The following is a 12517-nucleotide window of genomic DNA, read 5'->3' as shown; positions in this document are numbered from 1 at the left end:
AAAGACCTATCATCATCATCATCTTAGCCATAGGACGTCCAATGCTGAACATAGGCCTCCCCCAGTGCTTTCCATGTTGCCCGGTTGGTAGCGGCCTGTGTCCAGCGCCTTCCTGCTGCCATTACGATGTCGTCGGTCCACCTTGTGGGTAAACATCCCACGACGTGAGGATTGTGAGGAAAGACCCATATTTTCGGAAATTCATTAATTGACTTAGTCGAAGTGTTCCGAAGACCGAAAGACTGAACTCGGATGGAACCCGTAACGAATTTTGACAGAAGAATATAAGGAGTTTGCGTACATGGCTATCGACTGTGCTATCGACCAGGGTTTTCCCCCAAAGAGGGTAAATATAAGTGAGATGGGATTTTTAGGGCGTTTTATATGCTTAGGGGTTCTGGTGTTTGACTTAGGTTTAGGGATAAACATTTTTTAGAATTGATAGCCTGATCGCCTACTATACCATCCGTTGCAAAGCGACAGACAGATGAACAGATACTTTAAGTAACAGATATCGTAAACGTATGTAGGTATGCATCATTGACATTTCACTTGGCACAGTGAACCTGGAAGTCGTTATCATAGCAATAATTGTACGTTATGTCATTTTAGGTGGTAAACGATCTTATAATTATACTTCTTGATGCGATATTTCGAAACCCATACAGCCATTGATGAGCTAGAAATAAGCTACTAGATAGTCTAGAATCAATCCAGAAATATGCGGAAAACACTGCAAAAAAACTAAAATTGCGTTAAGTAAGTACACACTAATATACAGGGTGTAACAGGGGGGGTGGATCATCGTAAGTCAAGCGATGGGGGACTTCAATACCTACCTATCGATATAACCCCCATGTATGTTCCGCGATTTTCAATGGTTCCAAAGTTATTGAGATTTTTGTGAAATTTAAGTAAGAAGCCGGAATTCAGTATAAAAGTCTTCACTGTAGCTTAACTACTGGACCTGCTTGCTTAATTTTTTTCTAGAAGTAGTTCAATAGTGGGTCTTAATAATCACGATACCATACGCTTACTAACTAAGCAAACTCAGTAAGTATCAGTAAGGGCAGCGCAGGACGTCCGGGTGGACCTTATGGGTATAAGGTGAACCGACGACTTTATAATGGTAGCAGGAAGGCGCTGGATGCAGGCCGCTACCAACCGGGCTACATGGAAATCATTGGGGGAGGCCTATGTTCAGCAGTGGACGTCCTGTGGCTGAAATGTTGATGATGAAGAGTAACAATTTTTTCAGAGGCAATTTACTAAGTTTAGTCCATTTTTCTGTGAGAATGAAAAACAATACAATAGAAAAACAACACTCTTGAGTTTATTTTTAATAGCTGTACACATTGGTAGTAGTTAGTTTCTATAAATAAATCAATTGTCTAGTTTTGAATGCTTCCCACGGTGTCTAGGTTACCAAATATTTTTAACAGTATGCTGTATGAAATTATTCTTTTTTGGGTAATAGAGTTTCAAGCCTGCAACGTCTTCAACCAAACTGGGAACAGAAACCTGAACGACTCGATTGATCTATTTAGACAGATAATGGTTATGTCCTTTCTTCTTGTCGTGTCGACAACAAACCTACAAGTGTCAGCCCATAACTTCGCCACAGTAGCATTCATTAAATCTTTCTGCGTGCAGTGGTTTGGGCACTCAGGGGATCAGGGCACGACATCATGTGCTTCATCGACTGGGGAACAAAACCGCATCTGCACTCCGAGTTTGAGCCATCCAAAAATCCCCACCTGAACAGATTGTCCTTACTATGTCCTTACTGAGCGATAATTAACTTTAAAAAAAAAACCGACTTCAAATGCGTGAACACAAAAAAAAACTAAAAATTAAAAAAAAGTTCTACCCTTGGGGGTGAAATATTTTCTTCAAATTCGCATGAAACCACCCTTTTGATAATACCTATTCAACAAAAAAATAATCGTTCAAATTGGTTCATAATCGGCGGAGATATTGCGTATAAAAAAGTTCATCCCCAATTTTACACCCTTGGGGGTTGTTTTTTCTATTATCAAATTTAAATGGGACCACCCTTGAGGTATTACCTATACGCCGAAAAAAGATTTGTTCAAATCGGTTCATAATTGGCGGAGTTATCGCGTAACAAACATAGAAAAAAAAAACATACGGGTCGAATTGAGAACCTCCTCCTTTTTTGAAGTCGGTTGAAAATAGGTAACTCTTGATTTTTCGATGGGTGGTTTCAGGGTGTGGGTAGGTTCATCATCATCATATTTCAGCCCCAGGACGTCCACTGCTGAACATAGGCCTCCGCCAATGACTTCCACATCGCCCGGTTGGTAGAGGCCTGCATCCAGAGCCTTCCTGCAACCTTTAAGAGGTTGTCGGTCCACCTTGAGGTTAGTTTGTATACCTACCTACCTAGCGGTCTGCATCCGGCGTCTATCTTTATGAGGTCGTCGGTCCACCTTGTGGTTAGTTTGTTTAGAGGTTAATATACGCGTTATTTTAAAAAATAAGGTGTGAAGCATTCAAATTGAGTAATTGCTGAAACTTATTGTATTTTAAAAAATGAAAATGAATGTTTTGTTAGCAAATGTTAACCTTTAAACTTGATGAGTGTGGAAGTAAGTAGGTCCATTTAAAATTCATATTATTTGCAAAATTTCAGCAACCTGGGGTTTTTTGGAAATCATTAGAAATCGGTGTTTCTCACTGAATAAATTACGGTCTTTCAGAAAAAATGCTTTTACACAACTAAAAGGAGTTGTGGACAGATTGCACAAGTAATACCTACTCTTCGTGGATATGCCGCTTACGACATCCTCTTAAGGCGACTAAGGGACAAATATGCGAACATCAGGCCTCCCCAACCCGTCTGGCCAGCGTGGGGAGTGTAGGACAAATCCTCCATTTGCCTCTGGTAAATTAGAGGGTCGTGCTCCTGCAGTGGAGACTAATGACCTGATGACGACAAAAGCGTAATAAAAAATATACTTTGCCATTGAAAGACTCTTATAATTATATCTTCATTATGTGTACATCGACCGACACCCGATTCGCAAAAAATCTTCATGCTATTCATGAATTTTTTAGGAAATTTTGTTAACAAAGGCTGAGTTGCACCATATTTTAACTGTAACAATAACAAAATAACAATAAACGGTGCTTTTTGTATGGAGTTTGACAGATTTTTGACTTTTGTCGAAGTTAAAGTAAGATGGTGCAACTCAACCTTAGGAACAATGTAAACAGCTTCAGTCAGATACCGCAGACATTAGTAGTATTTGATGTTCATCATCATCATCATCATTATTTCAGCCATAGGACGTCCACTGCTGAACATAGGCCTCCCCAATGCTTTCCATGTTGATCGATTGGTAGTGGCCTGCGCGCTTCCCTGCTACCTTTACGATGTTTATTTTATGTTATTTTCAACTTAATACTTCCACAAGTTCTTGAAAAAAAGAATTTTGACTGACAGACAACAGGCACAACAAAATTAAATCCGTTTTTTTCCTTTGAGTTACGGAACGCTGAAAAGTATAGTCTGGCGTGATTTCCCTACTTAAAAGTCATTTCTCTTGAAAAATGTAGATACATTAACATGAATCGTTGAGCCGTTACACGCAATAGCGAATTGCAGAATAATTAAAATAGTTAAGACATTAATGTGTTTATTTACACACGACAAGTAAAGTATGTAAAGGTGCTCCCTCACCGGGAGTAATCGCGTGTAATCTAACGTTACATTCAAAAACGGGACTATTCCCACCTCTCGTTCCCACCGCTGCAACTCCTGTGTATCCAGGATCTACAGCTTGACCGCCAATAACACAACCAGTGAAGGTCAAGTTTGTCCCGGGGGAAAGTTATCTGTCATTGGACCCGCAACGAAATTAATCAGAAGAACATGGAGGAGTTCGAGTTACAGATTAAAGCATTACATTAATTAGTGTCCATTACTGCGGCCCACCTTGTGATGATAGCAACCAACCAATGATGTTGAGAACTAAAGTGACCGACATAGCCCGCAGAATCGCTAAAATTAAATGGCAGTGTCCGGCACTCATAGCTCGCAGAGCTGAAGGCCGTTGGGGCAGAAAAGTTCTCGAGTGGTGCTGGTGACCACGGGCTGGAAGGCGTAGTGTGGGCAAGCCCCCCAATAGGTGAACCGACGATCTGTTGAAGGTCGCGGTAAGAACCTGGATACGGGCATGGCAGGACCGGTCGTTATGGAAATCCTTAGGGGAGGCCTTTGTCCAGCCGTGGACGTCATTTGGCCGAAACGAACGAACGAATACGTGAATGCGATGAGGGAGCACCTTAATGTTTGTAATGAAATAGATAGGAAATGATAGCACTTAATGATGTAATTGACATGTTGACTACACCAATAAATTGACGAATGCAAATCGGTAGTAAACTATAAAAACTTTTACTGAATAACCTTACGGCTCCGCCATCCCCTTCCCCACCGAAGTGGCAACTAGGGACAAATATGCGAACATCAGGCCTCCCCAACCCGTCTGGCAAACATGGAGAATGAAGACCAAATCCTCCATTTGCCTCTGGTAAATTAAAGAGGATCGTGCTCCTGCAGTGGAGACTAAATGACTGATGATGATGACATGACTCTAAAAGACGCAAATAACGATTTGCTTATTATTCCATGATAATAGTAAATGCTTAAGAACTGACGACCTGATAAAGGTAGCAGGAAGGCGCTGGATGCAGGCCGCTACCAACCGTGCGATGTGGAAGTCATTGGGGGAGGCCTATGTTCAGCAGTGGACGTCCTGTGGCTGAAATGATGATGATGATGTATTGTAAATGCTACAGTAACTACGATACATCAGTTGTTGTTGTAAAATACTTAACATTCCATTACAACTTAGTGTGTAGATTGACGTGTAATCTTAAAATGGTGAGGTGACCTTATCACGCTTCAAGGGCTTGATTGATTTCGACGTAACAAGACGCACACTAAACACATATCCGCTATAAAAAATTGAATCAATTATGACCGAACAGACTATTTACACAATTTTTTATCAAATTACTAGCGACCGCCCCCGACTTCGTTCGTCGTACGCGTTCATCCCGTTTTGAAGGGGTTGAATATTACAATGCAAAATCCCGTCTTAGTGAGCACCTACGTTTTAAAAGAGGAACCCCCATGCAAAACTTTAGATTCCTAGCACTTTCTGAAATTTCGTGATGAGTCATTCAGTCAGTGACCTTTCGCTTTTATATGTACCTGGTTAAAGATTAAAAAAATATAATGTTATCCATATGAATTGCTTTTTATTTCCATAATGTAACAGTCTTTTGTTTAATGAATTTTCACGTGTGAAGTGATAATACATTTTTTTGACGTGTGAAGTGTTCTTTTATGTACATTTGTTTGAACTCCTGTTAATGTGAACTCCGTCATTTGTCAAGATTATAATTTGACAAAACCTTTTCAATGCCCCAACGTGTACAATTTAAGGTCTTTAAGTTTGTATTCAATCTTATGGTTTAAGCACTTTTAAGGACACCGTGCACAATGTAAATAGGCTTAGAAGGTTCACTGACGTTTACAAACAAATACATATAGCTTGTGGCCTGGGGGGGGGGGGGTTATACCCAGTTTCTGGAAGGGGTAAGGGGGGGGGGGGCAATTCGTACTTAGCTTCTAGCCTAAGGGGGGTAAGTCAGATTGTTCGACTTAGCTCCTTTAAAGCAATATCCAGGGGGGCCCTGGATACGCCCATGCTTCTGCGGGATAATGTGTCCTATCCATTGACACTTCAGCTTGCTAATCCATCGAGCTATGATAGCGACTATGTGTAAGCTAGAGTAGTTAACAGGAATAATCATGGATCAATTTGATTCAAGCCTACTACATGTCCTAACAAAATGAGGTCACACAGACTCGGTGACTCACTTATCACGAAATCTCAGAACCTGCGAACTCGAAAATTGGCTAGAAAGGTTCCTTATGTAGACATCCACTAAGAACGGATTGTACGAAACGCTACCCCTAAGGAGGCAAAACGGGGTCCACGCGTACGAAGTCGCGGGAGGCCGCAGTGATATGATAACAAAAAGAAGAAGAATTGTATCAAGTGGACCTTCTGAACGTAATTCATGACTGTGACAAAAAGTTGAAGGTTCGCAGCGAATTATCCGTAAGACAAACTTCCTCTCTGTGCACGTGTTTATTTTCCTTCACACTACAGTTGGTCATAAAAATATTATTTTTAGGGTTCCGTATCTAAGACACCCTGTAGGTAGAGTGTAGACTAACAGACTTTGACCAAAGAATAATAATAAGTACTATTCTTTGACCCTTTGTTTTGTCAGTAGTTTGGTCGGGCTGTTAATCAGCATGAACATTTATGGAAGCGAGCACGTTACACCGATTTGGTAGGGTATCGGCCGATTCCTCATCGGACTATTTAGAATTTTAGAGACATAATTAATATTACGATACAATTTATAACTATTGGTGACAAAATGGATATAGCAAGTACTTAATTAACTCGATGTAGACTTGCGGTAAATAATTAAAAATATATTACTCACTTTTCAAAACTGCTTTTTTAACTAACTTGTACTAGGTAAATTATAATTATTGTCTCCAACTTTACAATTTACATTTTTTGAAATATTTATTATGTAAGATATGGGATGTAAAAGCCTGAAGTTTTTAAGGAATTTTGAGTCATGGCATCTCTAAGCAATTGAAGGTAAGGGAAAATGACTAGAAATGCCATTATTCATCTATATGCGATTGTACATGAAAGAAAATATTAGAAATGTAATTATTCTCGAATAAGAATACGAGCGAGTTTAATGTCCAACAATGAACCGTCCCAGCTATGACATTGTTAGGAGGGCGCTACTATCTAATTGGATTATTAGTTTATGTTGGACAACCATATAATTTGACATTTACAGGAGGGCGCTACTATCAATCATACTGTGTTGTTAGTTTTTGATTTTTGCCACTTGACGTTTCAGAATCGTACTATTATCTACGGACTACGGAACCATCAACGCGCGAATCCGACTCGCACTTGTTCGCTACACACAAACAAAATTAATTTGTCATTGAGAACCGTCAATCAAGTAGACATTTTTGAAAATACATGTTTTTAGAAGTTGGTGTCGTAGTTAAAGTTAATCAGAAACAAAACAAGAACTTTAAACCTTGAAAAATACTAATTTTAATGAGGTCATACATTTTAAGTTCATTGCCCTTTTAATAAGTCAAAATAATGTTTATTTATCCCGCGACTTCGTATGCGTGAAAATAGTTTGAATAATATTTCCCGTTTTTACAACATTTTTCTTTACTGCTCCGCCCCTATTGGCTGTAGGGTGATGTTATATAGCCTAAAACCTTAATCGATAAATGGGCTATCCAACTCAAAAATATTTTTTCAAATCGGACCAGTAATTCCTGAGATTAGCGCGTTCAAACAAACAAACTCTTCAGCCTTTAGTTTATAGATTTATTCAGACAACCTTATTGATTGATAGGGTTAAAGGTTACATTTCACGTCTAATAAGAGAAGTGAAAATAGATTTTTCTATTTAGATCCAAACTGAGCAAAACTTGTTACTTTAGGGGTACCTACATTACTAGTAAACAACGAAAAACATACTGGAGAGTTGAACCTTAAGTCTTAACTTCGAACTCCTCCTATGTTCTTCTGATTAATTTCGTTGCGGGTCAAATGACAGTTTAACTTTCCCCCGGGACAAACTTGACCTTCACTGGTTGGGTTATTGGCGGTCAAGCTGTAGATCCTGGCTACACAGGAGTTGCAGCGGTGGGAACGAGAGGTGGGAATAGTCCCGTACATACATCATAGAAAACGCCCAGACCAATACAAATCCATTTTTATGTACACAAAACAAATTATTATATTGTGCGGGAATCGATCTCGCGACCTTTAAATCCAGTATCTAACCACTACACCGTTTTCTTCATAACAAAATAACTTTTTCTCACAATAATAATAACGTCAAACGTGATAGTAAATATTATTGACCGCCAATAAGTCAATAGTAACAGTCTAGCCTCAAAATAAATGGACCTCAAAAGATATTATTATTGTAGCAGATAACATAATACTCATTATTGTAGTAGGTATGTTACACTGTGTATAGTAAACAGTATATTACTCGACATATACAACAAAGTATATGCAGTCATCAACAGGTCATTTTTAGTCTCCACTGCAGGAGCACGACTCTCTCTAATTTCGTTCGTTCGTTTCAGCAAAATGACGTCCACTGCTGGACAAAGGCCTCCCAAGGATTTCCATAACGACCGGTCCTGCGCCGCCCGCATCCAGGCTCTTCCCGCGACCTTCACTACATCGTTGGTCCACCTAGTGGGAGGCCTGCCTTCTAATTTACCAGAAGCAAATGCAGTAGGTATTTGTCTACACTCCCCACGCTAGCCAGACGAGTTGGGAAGGCCTGGTGTTCGTGTCTTACAAAGTACCTAACATAAATGCTGTCATCATCAAGTCATTTAGTCTCCACTGCATGAGCACAACCCTCCAATTTACCAGAGGCAAATGGAGTATTTGTCCTACACTCCCCACGCTGGGGTTAGTCCCAACGGCCCCGGTGGATCTGCCCCGTCAACGGGGTGGATGGGAAAAGGTGTTTCAACGACCCCGGTAGTCATAGTCTTAGCTATACTCTATAGCTATGACTACCGGGGTCGTTGAAACACCTTTTCCCATCCACCCCGTTGACGGGGCAGATCTCAGAGTCTTAGCTATACTCTATAGCTATGACTACCGGGGTCGTTGAAACACCTTTTCCCATCCACCCCGTTGACGGGGCAGATCCACCGGGGCCGTTGGGACTAACCCCCACGCTGGCCAGACGGGTTGGGAAGGCCCGAAGTTCGCATATTGTCCCTTGTCACTTACGACATACAGACGAAGAGTGGGGGTTCTATTCTACTCTTCCAGAACCACAAGACTATGCAGTAAAAGACAAAATGTTTGGAATGTATTTAACTGGTTAACTCGCATTTAGTTTGTAAACCCTTGAAAAGGAAGCTCACAAAAGTGACTTGACTTGCTTGCGTTGTTTCTTCTCAGCACTGGCCCAATTACATGCAAAAATATACTATGTAGGAAAAATACACATTACTTAGTAGTACCACAGTAGTACTTACGACTAAAAGAGCTTTTTTTAATGTAAATTATTTTTCAAGATAAATGCTGAGCGGGTTTGTTTTTTGTTTTTCTTGTTGTATTTTTGTTTCTTTTTTATATGTTTCATGTGTCAATAAAGTTATTTCTATTTCTATGATAACAATCAAATCAATCAATTTTCTTTTATTCATTTAATTGAAAATTACATGCCATTAGGTACTTTAGACTTGTGGCTTGTCATCATCATCAACAGCCCTTTACAGTCCACGGCTGGACTATGAGCCTCCTCCATTATAAGTAGTGGAGGGTTTTGCCATAATCTCCACGCTTGGCAGGCGGGTTGGCTGGTTGGTTGGTTGGTTGTATAGACTTGTGACTTAAAAGCCCATAATTTGGAGGTTAATGCAGTATTAGCTTTTAAAAGTCAAGGGTACACCTACATTAATATTCGAGTTAAACTATCTATTGAATTTGAATTAACATTCATAAATAATATTCTTAACATAGGTGAAAAGTATCGAGCTCGGGGGTCAGAGGTTTGATTCGTGAGTGAAGCATAGAATAATATAGAGTCACTGATCTTAAACAATTACCATACCTAAAAGTGTTTTTTAAAAGCCTACTTGCAAAAATAATATTTGTTTATGAGTTTTCATACTAGAACGATATTTATTCGTGCTCAGGGTACAGAGGATACGTCTTGGCAAAATAGAAATGATTTTGAGGTTTAGCGGAAAAAAAATGAAGACGGTATTTTTATGTCTTATCTAGGCATCGAACCTCGGTCTCGGGTTGAAAGACGAAACCAACCACTCAACCATAGGGGTCTGTAGTAACGTTAAATTAGTCAATTAAACACAAAATATTACACAAAAAATAGGGAAGTCATAACATTAGCTGTTATTGTGACGTTTTGTTTTAATTAACTGAAGATGGCTTAAAAATATCTCAGAAAACTTTACTCAAAGCTTATAATTTTAAAACAGATTTCTAAAGAATTCAGAAATTCAGCCGATTAACAAAATTAACTCTTGTCTAAAATAAAGACTTGAGGTAAATATTAAAATATTACTGACCTTTAAAAAATAAACGTATTAAAACTAAAACATCACCAAAAAGTTCTCATATAACTGTCATTATCACTTAAAAAAAAACACTACCACTTCGAATTTCAAAGTTTAAAAATTTAAAACGTTCGATATTTAAAATTCAAAGATTCAAATCCCGCGCCGCGACCGCTCGCCAAAGTCTAAGCTCTCACTGACTGACGAAATAGTTCTAACAAACCATGCACTTAGTTTAGGGCGCGAGCTCACTGCAAGCGTAGATTAAGCTACGCGATAACGGGACTATTCCCACCTCTTCTTCCCACTAATTTTTTTAATGGAGCTACCTTGGCCTTGAATCACGTTCATTGGCCGTAAAGGTACAGTGGGCCACAGTTCCAGCTATCCATTTCTCTCGCTCTCATCAAATGGTGATTCTTTGCGATAAAACGAGATGACATGACTGGAAATGGGTAGCTAGAACTGTGGCCCATAATACGAGTACATTGTAATTTCTTTATACATATTTGCATCTCCTGTGTACCCAGGAACTACAGTTTGACCTTCAATAAAAACCCGATCAGTGAAGGCCAAGTTTGTCCCGGGGAAAGTTAAACTGTCATTGGACTCGCAACGAAATTGATTAGAAATTCTGAAGAGTCCTAAGCGGTTCTTCTTCTGACTCACCATTATTTTGTCACTGTGAATCCAAATTAAAATGTCATTAGAGTTTGAATTAATAAAATAATGACCTTGCACAATGCAAGAAAATACCTAGTCGATATTTGAAAACACCAAATTGTTTATTCTAATACGTCATAATAAAATATTTGCTCATAATTAGCATGATTACACATTGTGTCATATTTGTATCATAATTTTATTAATGTTAAAATTATTTATTAGTAATCTATACTATCTATACTCTATACTATACTCTATACTAATATTATAAATGCGAAAGTAACTCTGTCTGTCTTGTTTTCACGCCTAAACTACTGAACCGATTTTGATGAAATTTGGCATAGAGATAGTTTGAGTCCCGGGAAAGGACATAGGATAGTTTTTATCCGGGTTTTTGAAACAGGGACGCACGCGATTACGTTTTTCTGTGACAGACAAAATTCCACGCGGGCGAAGCCGCGGGCGGAAAACTAGTTACTAATAAAGAAGATTTTTGATAGGATAAGAAGGTGTACGGGATGAGACACACTACCTCATTCTCCAGTAAAGAAGGGAGAAAAAAAACATCATCATTAAGTCAGTCTCTACAGTAGAAATACGACCCTCTCTAGTTTAGGCCATTTGCTGCTTTTTTATTACCCCCCGTCCTTTTAAAATTGTGCTTGATTTCCTAAGAGGTCCGTGAACAAAAAAGGTTAAGAAACACAGAACTGCACGACCAGAAAGGAAGGGACTTCCCTCCAGTGAAAAATATAGCTTCAAACTAGCTGCCAGTATGCCCAAGCCTTATATCGTCTGCTCGCGTCAACACTTGTCAATTAAAAACTGCTATCAAATGCCTTGACCAGCAGAGTAGCGCACCGCATATTAATTTAATTGTTCACGATGGAAGATCTGTTGATAATATCATAAAAAAGAGGTCAGCTAGAATGCGGTAACTTTACATAATGACAAGTTTGTAAAACTTAGCAGTCGTGTATAAATTACATTGACGGTGCATCTTCTAGTGAATGAATCTAATGAAGCAATGGGCAGGGCACATAGTACGCAGAACTGACGGCCGATGGGGAGCAAGGTTCTGGAGTGGAGGATCAAAAGCACTCAAACAAAAGTGACCGACTTAGCTCGCAGAATTTTGCTAAAATCAAGTGGCAGTGGGCGGGGCATATAGCTCGTAGAGACGATGGCCGTTGGGACAGAAAAGTTCTCGAGTGGCGACCACGGGCTGGAAGACGTAGCGTGGGCAGGCCTCCTACTAGGTGGTCCAACGATCTGGTGAAGGTCGCGGGAGGTCCCTGGATGCGGGCAGCGCAGGACCGGTCTTTGTGGAAATCCTTGAGGGAGGCCTTTGTCCAGCAGTGGACGTCTATCAGCTGAAACGAACGAAGTTTGGAGGATGGAGGTAACATTGCCTAACAGCTCTAAAACATCATTTAATTCTAAATTCATTGAGGCTCGTAGATAAATTAACTATTCAATAACTTACACAACCAACTTAAAATTCACATAAATAAATTCAAGTTTCGACGGTTTTCGTTTAAAATTATTGGAAGTACATACGTGCAATTGGAGTTTAAATTATATGCTTAGCTTTTTAACTATTCTGTGGAGATGTTTATTTATTTA

At 39.4% G+C, this 12517-nt stretch overlaps 1 protein-coding gene across 1 annotated transcript in view; it reads right to left on the bottom strand.

Annotated features, from left to right (window-relative positions):
• The window catches only part of LOC135085749 (scavenger receptor class B member 1-like), a 64603-nt gene extending 54190 nt beyond the window's left edge, over positions 1 to 10413 (bottom strand). Inside the window, exon 1 of the mRNA XM_063980548.1 lies at positions 10238 to 10413. The gene's annotated coding sequence lies outside the window, so the exon portion shown is untranslated. The remainder of the gene's footprint in view (positions 1 to 10237) is intronic.
• Between the last annotated feature and the right edge of the window lie 2104 nt (positions 10414 to 12517).

Source organism: Ostrinia nubilalis, chromosome 29 (assembly GCF_963855985.1).
Source record: "Ostrinia nubilalis chromosome 29, ilOstNubi1.1, whole genome shotgun sequence".
NCBI classification, from domain to species: domain Eukaryota; kingdom Metazoa; phylum Arthropoda; class Insecta; order Lepidoptera; family Crambidae; genus Ostrinia; species Ostrinia nubilalis.
This window is presented reverse-complemented; position numbering and strand designations above follow the sequence as displayed.